The 17,196-nt window shown below is 43.7% G+C and overlaps 1 protein-coding gene across 1 annotated transcript in view; it reads left to right on the forward strand.

The window, feature by feature from the left end:
- INPP5F (inositol polyphosphate-5-phosphatase F) overlaps window positions 1-17,196 on the forward strand; it is a 98,154-nt gene that overhangs the window by 22,710 nt on the left and 58,248 nt on the right. The window lies entirely within an intron of this gene.

Raw genomic sequence — 17,196 nt, forward strand, 5'->3', positions numbered from 1 at the left:
TATGGAAGGTTTGTGTAGACAAGCCCTGAGAAAGTTGTGGTAGTTAAGGCGTTACTGTTGGTTCATGAATGAGGCTGATGGAATGAAAATTAGGTGGGGGGAATGGGGAGGAATTCCCTTTTCAGTAAATTTTTTCCGAGTGAATTCCAAAACTCCTTTCTTCTCATGTTCCTCCTTCAAATGCTTGCTTTTGCAAGCCAATATAGGAGAATTTAGGCAAGCTGGCTCCCTCAGTGGAATGTCTCCCATGGACACAGACTGCCAGCTATGTGGTATAGTAATACAAAATTCAGATCAGCTTTTAATTAGGTTCCTGATAATTTCTTTTTTCCTGCTAGCTTTGTAGTAGTAATCCTTGTCATCTAGTTGTTGTCCATCAAAACTTTTTCCCAGTGAAGCAGTGTGTCATACCCCATAAAAATATTATGAAATGGTGAAGTGGCTGTGAATTATTTTAATTTATCTCCACTGACGACCAGTTGACACAAGACTTGCAAATTCCTTTCCCAGTAGGATAGTTTTCTTAACTGTTTTCTTAGGAAAGCAACAAATAATGGATAATTGCAACTTCTGGTTAAAGTTCCTTATGTCATTTCCTCCTTTTGGTGGAAACACAGAACATGACTTTCCTACAAATACCTGAACCATGAATGAAAACTAGTACCTCACCAACTCCATGGTGCTGTTGCAGATTCTTAACAGTCTGGACAGTGTAATGCAGATTATAACTTAAAATGCAAAAACATCACAATGAGTGTGTGTTCTGACTGCACTCTATTCTCTGTTTAGGAGAGTCTCTGTGCTGACAGAGGTCTACATAAAAGTGCATTGTTAAAACTAGGAAAGCTTGCATAACCTCTGTTTACATTATTTCTTGTTCTCAATGCTATTTTTAAATTTTCATGAGTGCTTAACACAGCATTTAAAAGAGTGATTTTTTGGCAACATGGTCTATGTAGGTAAAGTTTCAAACAAGTTACAGGACACTAGGATAGATTAAGTGGTAAAATGGATCAGACTCTTGCTGCCTGTCAAAATAAGAAATGGATACGCTGCAATATTAGAGATGCTGAAATAGAGCACTGCCAGTGCTGTTATAGGGCAGAGCACAGGAAATGCTGCTGCCTGCATTGTGATAATGGATGCACAGCTATGGAGAGTGAGTAAAGAAATCTCTAATGCCTACTTCAGATAAATATTCTTGACTTTTATTTTCCTTAAAAATTAACTAAATCAATTTTCCTTTAAACTGGGCAAAACAATGAGGTAGGGATCAAAATAGTTATTGCCTATTTGTTTGAATTATTTTGGATTGATGTTTGGTATATTAAGGCACAAAATGCCATCTTCATGCTATCATTTCAGGCTGGCTTATTTTTATTTGTGCTTAATGTTTGCATTTATATGTATCCAAGGAAGTTAGATATATTATAAAATATTGGCTGACAATATGAGAGGGGGATGTCTTTGACAGTTGAACCTCTTGTACAACTCAAAGATCTTTTGTCATGGAGTTTCTGGCCTCCCTTAAGGATCTTGCATTGTTGCTAAGCCTTAGCAAATGGCGCTCTCTCTGGAACAAGTAAACAGAGGCCAGAGAGGGGTTGAGTGTGCTGCCTCTGCTTCAAGCATATGTCCAAGGGTGGATTCTGAACAGCCCAGAATGGCATAACAGCATGTTGCATTGTTGCTGGACAGCTGAAATCCTACTTTTAATTCCTTATTTATACAAAAAGGAAATGAGTTTGTGAGGTTCACCAATCCTATGTATAAATTTTGAGGTGAGAATACACTTATCCCAAAGCACAATATTTGTGTTAAGCTTTCTTTATCAAGAAGAACATATTTCTCGACAAAAAAGCAATACAGATGACCAGATTTGGTATGTGACTAATGAACAAAGTTAGAAAAAGCACCAATCACTTCAAAGGAAAAATTTGGAAGTAGAATGGCAACAAGTGCAAGAGTTTTAATCTCCAGTCTCTCCAAAAGTGACATAGAATATGAAGATGGAAGTTGTAACTAGCCTCTGACAAAGAAAGTGAAGGTAACGTTAAACAACGTTAATAATAATGGGTTGAGAAGTTAGTGAGCCATGTTAAGAGGATTAGCCATTGCTTAAGAATTACTGCAATGATCAGTTCAAAGAATTCCTCAGCATGTTGTTAACACCCATGGTGGGTTTTAAATAAAACATTGCTTTTATTGTAAATTTGAAACAAAAGATTTAACTTGTACTAGCTTGTCTCTATCTTATACTAACTAACCTGTGGAATTCTATTCTTGGGCTCATGGATAATTAGCTTATGGCTTGATACCCATGTGTGGCTGAAATTGAAGTATTACTTGCCATATAAGAGTTGAGTAGTGCTTTATAAAGGATTCGAAATGCCATAATTTTGATTGCGGTTGATGTTTGGTAATTGTGCTGTTGGTGCTAATGTGGGTGTGCAACTCAGTAGCTGTAAATTTCTAGCCCCCATCACAAGTCAAAGCTGTAAATGATGGAACTGTGACAGAGATGCTGCCTTGTTTTGTTTTTTCAGTTGGGATGCTTCCAGTAAATTCTTTAATGGTGAGAATAAATGTCCTTCTCAAAATCTGTCCTTTAGTACCTGCTGTAACTAATAGATATTTCAAGCTCTATTTCATTATCTTTGGTTTAATATTTAACTAATTAGCAATGTTGTACATTAACTGTATATGATTATAAAAAGAGTTAGGAGAACTTCAATGTGACACCCAGCCTTCATTTCTAGGATTTGACATGCATTTAAAATAGCAGCATACACTTGTTTATTGTATTTAATAGTAACATCACTAATAGCTTAAACATCCCTAAGTAGTAGTAATTTTCCAAAGGGGATTCCTTTTAGTTTTGCAACCTTTTCATAGGCTGATTCTTATGCAGCTTGAGCTAGTTGGGACCTTCTGGTGTTTGCTGTCTGTATAGACCAGCATAGAAACTATCAAGCCCTTCATTATACAAACATTTTGAAACTGCAGGCCATTAAATGTGCTCTAAAGTCATTTTTGCTGCTACTTAAGAGGTGTTTTGTGAAATTGGTGAGGGGCAACATATCATCAGAGTTCTCTCTAAACAAGCAGAATGGTGCTCTCGCTCTCAGTTGCTCTGTTGAAGTGAAATCCCTATAGGACTGATGTCTGGCTTTGTTGGATGCAATCTGTGGCCCCTAACCTTGTCAAACAAAGTGCTTTCTTTGCTGGTAACTTAAGTCAGAAGCCACAAAACCAGCATCAGAAATTTCTGAAGCTGTCTGTGATGGACCTTTCGTTCAGAACGTTCTTTTCTTAGAGCTCTGCCACAAACTACGGACAGGTATGAACAGTCTCCATCAGGTATACTCCTATTGGACTGGAGCAGAGATCTAATATAAGCTTTTCAATCAGTCATCTTCTGCTGGTGATCATTAAGCGAAGACTGTCTAAATCCAGAGTAATTTTGCCTCCTTATTTTGATTATAGGACATAACTACTTCTGACTTGACATGTTCTGCAAGAATGCAGAGCATCTTGCTGCAGTCCAGGAAATGACGACAATAAAATAACGCGTCTAGAGCTAAAGATGCCTTTTCCCTATGGGCAGAAGATAACAATATGTCTGTGCACTCTGTCCTTTCATCCATTATGGGCTATTTATGATACACGAAGACGCTCACCCTTTCCATATTGCTATGAAAGTATACCTTTCTGCAATCTGATTCCACCTTCCAGTTGACGACTGTAAAATCTGCAGCAATTTCACTATCGTGAGAGTCTTTAAAAGATAGAATAATCTGTCTCTAGTCAAAGAACCTGTTCCAGTGTAATATTTTAACCCAGTGCTGAAAAGGTTAATGGATACACCTTTTGATCCTTTGGAAGAGTGCTTTTTATTTCCTCAGGAACAAAGTTGTTATGTATCCTCATCCAATTTTTTTCCCCCTTGAATGTCTGATTTTTACTCAAAGTAGGTTATTAATCTTTTGTCTTCTTTCCAAAACCTCATTCTTGTGATGGGGAAACGAAGTTTCATACCCTGGACCTTGGGCTTTGAGCATGTGTTTGAGCAGAACTAAGGCATTTATAAACTAACCTAAGCTTTTTGTAAGTTTTGGCAATCAGTGTAAGCAGATTGGTCCTTCCATTGGAAGCCTGTCAGAATGGATTAGGGTAAACTACAGCTAGGATAATCTGGAAGTTTTAAGATGAAGACTGCATTGATGACCTGATCTGTAAAATTTCCATCAGAGAAGTCTGAGGGCTGCTACTTTTTCATGTCTGTTATGCAGCCCTACTCTGCATATGGTATCTAAATCTGTTGTTGGGTTTGGGAGAGCAGTTCTGTAATCCTTGTTTAATTGGGACTCCTCAGTCCACTTCCCTGGAAGTTGTACTAGCCAGAATCCACAAGTGGGAACATGCGGAATCCGCTTCTAAGAGATTACTTATCAGTAAATGCTGTTGCTCAGCATGTTCACCTGCCTACTGTCTCCTCTTCCTAAGTGTTCTGATCTCTTAAAGATGCTGGGGTTTAGTGGAAGGAACTAAGGCAGTTGGGAGGACATCGTGGTCTCTTATAACCTCTGCTCCAAAAGTGATGTGCTGTGTGGAGACATTTGTGCAGTCCCAATGGGCTTGCTTTTCTAATACCGGTATGTTCCTGAAGATCAGTGGCATTGAGGAAGTGCACCTTGTAAGTGAATATGAAAATGTAATATTTTTCGCTTTTATTAGTAAGTAACCTCTTCACACCTGAAGCAACCTGCCAGTAGAAGGTCGTCTTAAGAATGCTGCCATGGGGCATGCTCCATGTGCATATGCATGTGTCAAGGCTGCCAAAAGATAAGTGATATGTTTACTTGACTTTTCCCTGTCCCCTCAACCCCCCCACATTTCAGAGCAAATTAAAAAAATGATTATAGGTGTGAGATCATAGAAAAGGGATTCTGAATGTACATTTCAAAGTATAAATTTGAACCAATAGTGTCCCGTTGCTTCTTTTGTCCTTTTCTTTATGCTTTGCTTCTCTCTTGTGTAGGTCTGTTTTCAGAAGGCTTCTATTTCAGTCTACAGTTCAGTATTTTAAAATGTTAAAAATGGGGAAAATGTTAACACTGTGTTTTAGTGGTTATAATATTCCAGCAATTCTTATCAGAATATCAGCACTTACAGTTTACCATGTTCATAAGTATTTTGTCCTTTCTTCTGCAACTGAAAAGCGGTATTTCCCAGTATCAGCAAAATTCTCCTGTGCTCTTATTTCACAAAGATGCTAAAGAATCATTGGTTCTGCTAAGACTTAGCTAGTCCTATGACAGGCTATTCGTGTGCCTTTTTCTTTTTGGTTTCCAAATGAAGGGCAATTCCAATTTGTAACAAATATGTACAGCTGTATCACCTAGAGGCACTAGCTCCATTGTATTAGGCCAGCGGTTCTCAACCTATTTAACATTGTGGGCCGCATCCAATACTACCTGTATGGCCCTGAGAATGTCACATGGGCCAAAGCTCTGTGCTGATTGGGCTGCAAGTGGCCCATGGATTGAGAGCTACTGTATTATGCACTATACAAACAAGTACTGTAGATGCAGTCCTTTTCCCTTCTCTCAGCTGTAAAATAATAAAATTTCAAAGTTAAGTTGCAGTTGACTGCAGGATAGATAGGTTAATGTGAAAATACAAGTCTTCAAATAAAGGAATGGACTTCACAGTCTGACTTCATTTTAATGTGTACGAAAGCACGGAGTATTAGGTGTGTGCTTTCATAAACATGAAGAAATAAATGAGAGCAAATGTCATCTATCATCTAAGATCTACATGTTCATTGTAGTATAAATTACGCTAATTTTAGTGAAAATGTGGTATAGTGAGATTTGAGAGGAAAAAGGCTCTCTTACCTTTAACTTCAGAGACTGACTTTCACACATTACATTCTGTCTTGGCAAACAATTATCCTGTTATAGCTTCCTTTTTTACAGTAAACCTATGACTAGTTAAATATTTTGTGCCAAATAAAAAAGCATCATAAAAAGTTTTTCTATATCAGAATTACTGCAATGCATTAGTATTTGCATAGGCATACAAGGGTCCAACTCTGGTGTTTTGTACATGGCTGCCCTGTCTACTGGGAGCTAGACTGACAACTAGTAAGCTTCACATCAGCAAACAATCAGATGGGTATTGTCACAATTCAGGGCAACTGCATCTGTATAGGAGTTGAGGTTAGGAGGGAAATAGTCATAAGTTCCTGGACTGTAAATGCATATTACTTTAAAAAATCCCTCTTAGCTGCTTTCAGAGATATCTCTAGAGGAATATAATACGGTAACTTCTCACTTAAAGTTGTCACCGTTAACGATGTTTTGTTGTTACATTGCTGATCATTTAGAGAACATGCTCATTTAAAGTTGTGCAATGCTCCCTTATAATGTTGTTTGGCAGCCACCTGCTTTGTCCACTGCTTGCAGGAAGAGCTAGCTGGTGGGGACTTGGAACCAGGGTGGACTGGCAGCCCCCCCACATCAGCTCCCCGGCTCTCCTAAGTTCCCTGTGAGGCAGCTGCCAAGCAGGCTATCCATTGCTGGGCAGCTCAGCTGTTCCTCCCCCCACTGCCATGTGCTGCTCCTACCGTTTGCTTTGGAGCTGCTCGGGGGAGCCTCCTGCTTGCTGTGCAAGGGGGGGTGGAGAGAGGTGCTAATGTCAGGGTGTCCCTTCCCCCCCCCCTCCCCCCCACTCCTTTACCCTATCTCCCCAGGGACAGGGCTCAGGACGGAGGGAGCTTGCTGGCAGCAGCTGCTGTCTCAACTTGCTGATCTACTTACAAAGGCAGTGTACTTAGTGGGGTCAGCGTACTTAAAGCACGCACACGCGCGCACACACACACACGCACACACACACACACACACACAGAGTCTGTCTCTCTCTGCCATGCTGTCTCCCCTCCCTCCGTTCATGCTGCCTTGTAGAGTGTGAGGTGACATTAACAACTTGTTAACCCTTGAGAACTCAGCAGAGTGCTAGTTTATCATTTAGCAGTAAGGCATTCCCTGGGAAATATCCCTCCCTCTTCCACCCTCTGACTCCACCACCCCAACCAAGCTTCACAATCATTGCTGTGTACAGTATTAAATTGTTTGCTTAAAACTTATTGTGTGTGTGTGTGTATATATGTATGTATATAAAAGTGTGTGTGTACACACACACATATATATAGTCTTTTGTCTGGTGAAAAAAATTTCCCTGGAATCTAGCCCCACCCCATTTACATTAGTTCTTATGGGGAAATTGGATTCGCTTAACATCATCTCGCTTAAAGTAGATTTTTTTCAGGAACATAACTACATTAATTAATTTTCAGAGGTGTTGAGCACTTGCAGTTTCTTTTGGAAGGATTGGGTGCTCAGAGGGGAGTGAAGGGAATAAACTTTTGGCATACACTGAGAAGGAATGAAATGACTTCATCAGGAAATGAGTCATATAACCAGTCTCAGCATTGTCCATATTGATTTGATTCAGACTATACTATTATGATCACCACTTCTACGAGACTATGATAAATTTTGTACAAAGTACACGTTGTGAGGTATCATCTGAAAAGTTATAATCTGCTGAATATAATTATCCTGTTAAAATATGTGTAGTGACACTTCGTGCAAAATTATAAGCTTCTACTACATGATTGTTACTGAACTGTGTTGTAATTCTGGGTGACATCCACAAAACAGTTTTTCAGAGAGAGAGGCACACTAGCATCCCAGACAGGTGTTAAAGGGCCATCACCTACTTAAGTGGACATCCCCCAGCAAGGGGGAGATGTAAACAAGAAATTTACATTACGTCCCAGGAATGTTGCAAACCTCACATCCACAAGAGACAGCTTGTTGCCTACATCCCAGCAGGGGGTAATCCTTGAAGGGAGAGGAATATAAATATGAGAGACGGTGACCTCCAACTCACCTCTCATCCTCCCATGTCTCTGCTCCTGACATCAACTGCTCTCAAAGAACTACTAAAGGGGGAGTGGTCCCAGGCTGGAAGGAGACCCAGCCTGTGAAATTTCCAACAATGTATGCAAAAAGAAATTGTGGCACCTTAGGGCTTGGCTACACTTGAGAGTTGCAGCGCCGGTGGAGGCTTTCCAGCGCTGCAATTAGTAACCGTCCACACCTGCAAGGCACATCCAGCGCTGCAACTCCCTGGGTGCAGCGCTGGCTGAACACCTGGTCTGCTTGGGGTGTAGCGAGTGCAGCGCTGGTGATCCAGCGCTGCTCATCAGGTGTGGACACACAACAGCACTGTAATTGGCCTCCAGGGTATTAGGAGATATCCCAGAATTCCTATTCAGCCACTCTGCTCATCAGTTTGCACTCTACTGCTCTGGCCTCAGATGACCCGCCCTTTAAATGCCCCAGGAATTTTAAAAATCCCCTTCCTGTTTGCTGCAGCCAGGTGTGGAGTGCAATCAGTTAATCTTTCCAGGTGACCATGCCTCCACGTGGCAAACGAGCCCCAGCATGGAGCAATGGCGAGTTGCTGGACCTCATTAGTGTTTGGGGGGAGGAAGCTGTGCAGTCCCAGCTGTGCTCCAGCCGTAGGAATTATGATACCTTTGGGCAGGTATCAAGGTCCATGCTGGATAGGGGCCATGAGCGGGACGCGCTGCAATGCAGGGTTAAAGTAAAGGAGCTGCGGAGTGCCTATTACAAAGCCCGTGAGGGAAACCGCCGCTCCGGCGCTGCCCCCACGACCTGCCGTTTTTACAGGGAGATGGACGCGATACTTGGGGGTGACCCCACTGCCAATCCGACGACCACGATGGACACTTCTGAGCAGGATGGGGGAAAGGAGCAGCAGGAAGAGGAGGAGGAGGGTGGGTGGAGGAAACCACGAGTGAAGCTACTGGGATGGGGGAAGACACCCCAGAGTCCCAGGAGGCATGCAGCCAGGAGCTCTTCTCAAGCCAGGAGGAAGGTAGCCAATCACAGCAGCCAGCACTTGCTGAAGGACAAGCAGAGGAGCGGGTTGCTGGTAAGCGGCTTTTATTTTCAGGGTGGAAATGTTTCGGGAGAGGAGGGGGGTTTAGGGCTGCATGCATGCATGCCTAGATGTGGAATAGCTCATTGATGTGGTCTATCACGTCGCGGTAATCGGCTGCAGTAATCTCCTCAAAAGTTTCAGCCAGAGCGTGGGCAATGTGCCTGCGCAGGTTTATAGGGAGAGCCACTGTGGTCCTTGTCCCAGTCAGGCTAACGTGTCCGCGCCACTGTGCCGCGAGGGGTGGGGGGACCATTGCTGCACACAGGCAAGCTGCATAGGGGCCAGGGCGGAATCCGCATTGCTGTAGAAGACCTTCCCACTCTTCCCTGGTGACCCGCAGCAGTAAGATATCTTCCAGGAGTAACTCCTGTGGAAAATGTTGGGAGACTGTTCAGTGCAGATCCCCCCTGTAGCTGTTTGCTGTCCCCAACACACAGAAACCCCTGCACAGCCCTGAAGCAATCAGTACCCCTTACTCACCATTTCGTGGCTCCTGTTGTGTTATGTGTGCTCTCTTTTGGTATGGGAAAAGTATGCTAAAGTGAAGACTGTAAACTCCTTGAGTGTGTGGGAATTACTGTCTGGATGAGATAATGAACAATGCTACGCTGTTAACTGTTGCCATTTTTGCCTTTCAAAAAGCGACCTTGACTGCTGGACTGCCTGGCTCCACCACTGCACAAAGACTACAAAATCTGTGGAAGAAGCCGCGAAAAACCAAGGAAGACATGCTGAAAACAGTTATTGATCACTCTGCTAGAGAGAGTAAAAACCTGCAGGACTGGAGAGAAAGTGAAAGCAGGATCCGCCAGAGAAATTGGTGGAGAAACGCAGTGGCTAAGAGGAAAAGCACAAAGCAGCTGCTAGGCATCCTGGTGCGCCAAGAGGACTCTATCCAGTCACTCGTAGCCATGCAGGCAGAGCAGTCCCGTGCTGCCCCCCGCCCCACCCCCCCACCGTCCCAAAGCTTTTTCCCTTCTGCCCCAATGTCAGCTCCAAACCCCCTTCCCCAGCATCCAGGTTCTTACCACCACCAGCTGTCTCCAACACCTGTACGTTCACCAACCAGCCCTGAGAACTACGACCCTTACCCTCTGCACTCAACCCCCATCACCATGCAGTATATGCACCCTGAAGTGCAGAAGTCATTGCACAGCAGTCCAGACAGGACGTATGCAAACTTGTGACTGTACAGTTCACCAACCCACCCCCCTGCCCTTGTAGGTTCCTGAAATGTTGTGTGTCTGTCAAGGAAGTTTTTTTCTTTTCAATAAAATAATTCTTTGCTTTGAAAACAGTCTTTATTATTGCAGATAGTGAAAGATACCTTAGCCCAGTAAAGAAACAGGCACTGCAAATCATTTTAGGGATAATAGAATCCTAATAGTGTAACCACTGCACTTCACTCCCATGCAAGGCAGCAAACATTACTGTTGGCTTTCAGCCTCAAATTCTTCCCTCAAGGCATCCCTAATCCTTGTAGCCCTGTGCTGGATCTCTCTAGTAGCCCTGCTCTCTGGCTGTGCAAATTCAGCCTCCAGGCATTGAACCTTAGAGGTCCATGCCTGACTGAATGTTTCACCCTTCCCTTCACAAATATTATGGATACAGCATGCGGATATAACCGCGGGGATGCTGCTTTCCCCCAAGTCTAGCTTCCCATACAGAGACCTCCAGCGAGCTTTTAAACGGCCAAAAGCACACTCCACAGTCATTCGGCACCGGCTCAGCCTGTAGTTGAACTGGTCCTTGCTCCTGTCAAGCTTCCCTGTATAGGGTTTCATGAGCCAAGGCAGTAACGGGTAAGCGGGGCCTCCAAGGATCACAATGGGCATTTTGACATCCCCTACTGTGATCTTCCTGTCTGGGAAATGAGTCCCTGCCTGCATCTTCCTGAACAGGCCACTGTTCCGAAAGATGCGTGCATCATGCACCTTTCCAGGCCAGCCTGTGTAAATGTCAATGAAACGCCCACGGTGATCCACAAGCGCCTGGAGAACCATAAAGAAATACCCCTTCCGATTAACATACTCAGATGCTTGGGGGGGGGTGCCAGATTAGGAATATGCATCCCATCTATCGCCCCTCCACAGTTAGGGAAACCCATTTGTGCAAAGCCATCCACAATGTCCTGCACGTTCCCCAGAGTCACGGTTCTTCTTAGCAGGATGCGATTAATGGCCCTGCAAACTTGCATCAACACGATTCCAACAGTCGACTTTCCCACTCCAAACTGGTTCCCGACCGACCGGTAGCTGTCTGGAGTTGCCAGCTTCCAGATTGCAATAGCCACCCGCTTTTCCACCATCATGGCAGCTCTCAATCTTGTGTCCTTGCGCCGCAGGGTGGGGGAGAGCTCAGCACACAGTCCCATGAAAGTGGCTTTTCTCATCCGAAAGTTCTGCAGCCACTGCTCGTCATCCCAGACTTCCATGATGATGTGATCCCACCACGCAGTGCTTGTTTCCCGAGCCCCAAAGCAGCGTTCAACGGTGCTGAGCATTTCCGTGAATGCCACAAGCAATGTAGTGTCACACGCGGCAGGCGACTCGATATCATCGTCGGACTCCTCACTCACTTTGGAGCTGAAGGAAGAGCTCAACTGCCAAATGTGTTGTGCTGGCGACAGTCATCAGCACAGTCCTCAGCAGCTCGGGCTCCATTTCCCACAGAAATCACGATTCACAGACAGAGAGTAAAACACAGCAAGAGACTCACAATGGCGCCAAACGTGGCCGGAAAAGCTGTGACTGCTGGGATGTGAAGCAATGCACCACGGGGCATTGGGACAGGAAGCGGAATGACCCGCACCGTTCCATCTCCTTCCCACAACCCACAGCGCCAAAATGGGATGAGGTGCTCTGTGGGATAGCTGCCCGCAATGCACCTCTCAATACAGCGCTGCAAATGCTGCAAGTGTGGCCACACTGCAGCACTGTTAGCTGTCAGTGTGGCCACACACCAGCGCTGTCCCTACACAGCTGCACGACCAGCGCTGTGACGCCCAGCGCTGCAACTTTCAGGTGTAGCCAAGCCCTTAGAGACTAACAAATTTATTTCAGCATAAGCTTTCGTGGGCTACAGCTCACTTCTGCAGATCCATAGAACGGAACAAATGCAGAGTGCTAGTTCATCATTTAGCAGTAAGGCATTCCCTGGGAAAAAGCTTATGCTGAAATAAATTTGTTAGTCTCTAAGGGTATGTCTATACTTACCGTCCGGGTCGGCGGCTAGCGTTCGACTTCTCGGAGTTCGATATATCGCGTCTAATCTAGACGCGATATATCGAACTCCGAACGCGCTCCCGTCGACTCCGGAACTCCACCACCGCAAACGGCGGTGGCGGAGTCGACGGGGGAGCCGTGGACTTCGATCCCGTGGCATCTGGACGAGTGAGTACTTCGAACTAAGGTAGTTCGAGTTCAGCTATGCTATTCGCGTAGCTGAACTTGCGTACCTTAGTTCGACTCCCCCCCCCCCCCCTTAGTGTAGACCAGGCCTAAGGTGCCACAAGTACTCCTGTTCTTTTTGTGGATACAGACTAACGCGGTGCTACTCCGCAACAATGTATGGTGAGACAATGTATGGTGTGTTTAAGTTCACTTAGCTTGTTAAGTAGGTATTAATTTGCGTATTACTCATTTTCTTTTGTAACCAATCCTGATTTTTATGGATCATAATTTATAATCACTTAAGTTTATTAACTACAGAAATATAGATTTTATCTTATAGTTTTATCTTAACCTCTGTGTTTGGATTAAAGTGTGTTGGAAACTCCCTTTAGGATAACAAGGCTGGTGAATATATCATTTCCTTTAATTAAATGCCGGAATTTCTATGAGCTTGTATTGTTCAGTAGTGTGCTGGTCAGTACAAGATGTGCATTTCTGGGGGAACAAGGCTGAGACTAAGAATTTGTGGGTGTTGTCCTGTATGTAATTCATGAGTGACTGGTCAGAGTGCTTATGTATTTAGCTGGGAGTGAATTTGCATGCTGAAGGCTGTGTGAGCAGGCCAGGTGTGGCTGTTCTGACAGCAAAGCAGTGTAAAAGGCATGCTAGGCCCTAGGGTGCCATAGAGTTAAAGGGACACTGCTGTTCAATGCTGTTCAACAGTCCGGATTGTACCCTGGGGAATGTCTCACTCACTATTTGTTCGAGAGGTTTATGTTTTCCTGTTTTGCTGAAATCCTTTCACACTTTAAAACTCTTGGTAAAATGGTCTTTGTCTCTGCGGTTTTGGGCTCTGTTTCTGTCATGTTTCTTGGTAGTGTATTTCTTTGTCCTTTTAGTAAAAGAGAAACTAAAACATTGAGTGTCACTGAGCAGGTAGTGGGGAGAAGAGGTTGTAGAAAGTCTCATTAAAAGCCAGGGGAGGGTTTGTGACAAGTAATCTCATATGCATATTCAAGGATATGAATATAAATTCTGATAACCTTGAAAATGTTGGCAGATAACCATTTCACATTATATATATGTTTTGTGATCTTGCATGTGTTGGTGCTTCATCCTTTCATGATACAAAATTTCCTTTGCACTGGATGCTTCAGTGAGCATCCCCTGCTTTGCATGTTACTCCTGGAGGAATTCTGCACCAAAAAATTAAAAATTACGTGAACAATATTTTAAAATTCTGCACATTTTCTTTCTCAAAATCACACTATATAACCATGCCAGTTTCAATTATTTTGGTACTTTATTTCAAAATACCTGTCAGCAAGTATGTCTGTAACAATACAGACACATACAAAAATTCCCCCCGGAGTAGAGAGTTAAACCCCTATGACAACCCAGTTCCTGTTTCTCTGCTCCCCTGCCCCACAACGCACAGCCGGGTGGCCAGACACTCTCACCCCTCACCTCGCCCCCACAGCCCAGCCATGACCCCCCCCCAGCCCAGACACTCACACCCATTATCCCCCAAAAGCCAGCTGCAGGTCCGGTCCCCTCCACAACCCAGACACTCACACCCCCTACCATCCCAGAGCGTTTACCTTTTAGAGATTCTTTAACCAGGTCTCCATTACACTTTTCTGTGCAATCCTTAATCACCTGTGTTTTCAGAAATAGCTTCTGTAGTATAGAATATGTATGAGTTGCTGTAGAGAAAACCAGTAGAATGAAGGAGGAAAAAAAAGTAAATGGCTAGAGGGAGCTGAAATGTGGATAAAAAATGAAGTTTTTTCTGATATAGCAGGGTATGTTGCTTTGAATATTCTATTGTGTGCAGCTGGCCATTTCAACATAAGAGCTGAGCCCATCTTTTAGTACAATCATGTGGGGTTGGAGGAGCTGTTTAAATCCAGTTCTCCTATTGGACAGCGATCTCTCTGGTTTGATTTAAGGGTTTCTATCTGTATTTCTGGGGAGAAAGGTGGGGAAGATATGGGAAGACTCTTTTGATTTATGGTGGGGATTGGGGTAATAGAGCTTGTATTGACTTATCCTAGACTTGTAGAGGATTTTGTCTGTGACCTTAATTACTTTATGTGGGTTGGCCCTGTAGGGAGGAGAGTAACGTTTGCAGTTTCTGAAGCCCAGTACCTACCTGCCCCTCCCAAGCTATTTCTGGAATACCAGATGGTTTTGGTGGATAGAAGCATCCTTTAATTCATCTGACTACTTCTCTGATGTGAATTTTGCTATGCTTATCCATGTGCTCTGATTGCCAGAGTGGATTATTTTAATACACTTTACTTGGGGCTTCCCTTGAAGACCACTTGGAAACTGTAGTTAGAAGATGGTATAGTGGCCTGCTTAGGTGGAAAGGCTGATCATAGGCAGCACACTACACCAGTGATGTGCAGGTTTCACTAATGTTGAACATACCTCGACTTGCATCTGAAGGAAGTCTACAGTCAATGAAAAGATGTATCAAATATCCCTCAGTGCTACCAGTCAAGATAAAATTGTAATAAGCCATGGCATAGTCTTTATTGTATATAAATAGCTAACCAGCTGAATGCAGCAGAATAATTATCCCATCAGATGTGAAGGTTCATGTTGCCTGCTTTCACTGAAAGTTAATAGCTGAACCTAGTAGTGTTTCTGGTATTCATGTTAGAAGATGAGAATATATAAAAGTTGAAGTAGGCATGGCTTGGGAAGGGTGCCCCATAAGATAAGATGGATGAAGTGCCAGAAAGCATTTTGAGTTAATGCTGTACATCTCATTAGCAGAGTGGGTTGAGAAAATTTTTTGAAGGAATGCTTCTTTTTGTTTTGTTTGTTTGGAAAATGTCGATTTGTTGAAACCAAAAAACTTGAAAGTAGATAGTCATGTCCTATGGAAGATATGGGCTATCTGCCTCTACCACCACCCAATCAAAAGCATAGGTAGAAATTTGCAAGAAATAAAATATGCATCATTTTGGCACTTAACAAGGAATTTGCTATTTAGCTCAGACGACAATCCCAGTGTGACAAAAATAAGGAAGTGGCAATGTTTTCTGGTCTATTTCTGAGCAAACTCAAGCAGCAGTGTTTATAGAGGTAGGCCATGTGATTGCAGGTTTAGAACTTGTAATACTATAGCAATGTCACCTTGTCAAGGGGAGAAAAGTGTGACGCAACAGTATGCATAATGTGTTACTTGAGATGTTGCTGTACACTGAGTGTTTTAAGAAGTGTTAGAAAAACACTTAAGTGGTACTGGGTGGTAGTTGGAGCAAAAATCTGAACTAAATTCCTGTTATAGTGAAGAATCTGAAGTGGTAGGTTATTTTAACAGATACAGTGCTTTAAATTAGCTGTTGCCATCTGTTCTTCCCTAGCTTATAATGCAGAAAAAACACAATAATTAAATCAGTGAAAAATGAGGCAGACGACTAGAATGTACACTTCTAAAATAGAAGAAGCTGTGATTTCCCTGAAGGCGGAAGTTAGCGTGCTTACATGAGTAGGAAAAAATTCCAATTGAATGTGTTGTCCAAAAGCCGTTTTAGGAAACTGTTCTTACCTTATCCATAAGAGCACACATCCAATTTAGGGATTCCTTATTACAGTTGCAAGCAATATCTGAATAATTAAGCGCCTTTCCTGGCCATTGTTCTAGTTTTTCCTCCAGGTCATACTTTATCTGCATAATCACTTCCTGATCTGCATTCTCATCCTGCTCTGAGATTTATTATTTTGGCTCAGGGATCAGAATTACAATACAAGCATTTTTTTTAATGCACTCAAGCATGTTTTCTGTACACGTTTTGCAATCTTGCATTTAATAATAAGTAAATGAATCTCTTTAGTTCTTGTTCAGCATTATAGGAGGTTTTATACTCCATTGTGGGGTAAATGGAATGGGGAATGGCCAAAAATATCTCTCTTGACTTCATTAAACTTGCTGCTTCTTTGAGTGCTTGTTCATGTCAATTCCAATCAGTGGTGTGCGTGCCACGTGCACGACAGCCAGAAGATTTTTCCCCTAACAGCATCCATAAGGTCAGCCTGGGTGCCCTGTGGAGTCGCGCCTTCATGGTGCCCAATATAGGGCCCTGCTGACCTGCCACCCCTTTAGTTCCTTCTTACCGCCAGTGATGCCTAGCTGGAACTTCCCGCGCTCTAGCTTTTGCAAACGCCTTTAGCAGTGTCCAGTTGTAATTTGTATATAGTTAGTAGTTTTTGTCTGAAAACTTAGCCTACTACTACTAGTTAATTGTGGGGTTCCTCCCCCCTTTTCTCCCTGGCCTTGGGGGCATGCCTCGGTTGCTGGGGTTCAATCATGTGAAGGCTGCGGAAAGTTGTTGCCAAAAAGTGACCCACACACTTCTTGTTTGAAGTGCCTTGGCAAGAGTCACCAAAAGGACAAGTGCCGCATTTATAAAGGGTTTCGGCCGAAGAGCCTTAAGGATTGTGAGCAGAGATTCAGGCTTATTGTCATAGAGACATCCCTCTGCTCACAATCTGACCCCGGTTGATCACTGCCTCCTCCATGTGCAGTGCACCGGTGCTGACGGCATGCGGGTTGGTTCCTAGAAAGGAGACTAAGGACTCCCAGCACTGACATGGCGCCATGCGTAAGACTTCTGGTAGGCACTGATCTGTATCTCCGGTGCCCCAGAAGAAAAAGAGACAGGAGAGAGGGTGCTCCCCCGCCCCCTCCAAGTCTAAGGAGACAGGAGCAGGGAGACCTCAACCCACTCAGCCTACTTCCGGCCCGGCA

This window comes from Mauremys reevesii, linkage group 7, assembly GCF_016161935.1.
Source record: "Mauremys reevesii isolate NIE-2019 linkage group 7, ASM1616193v1, whole genome shotgun sequence".
Classification (NCBI taxonomy): domain Eukaryota; kingdom Metazoa; phylum Chordata; order Testudines; family Geoemydidae; genus Mauremys; species Mauremys reevesii.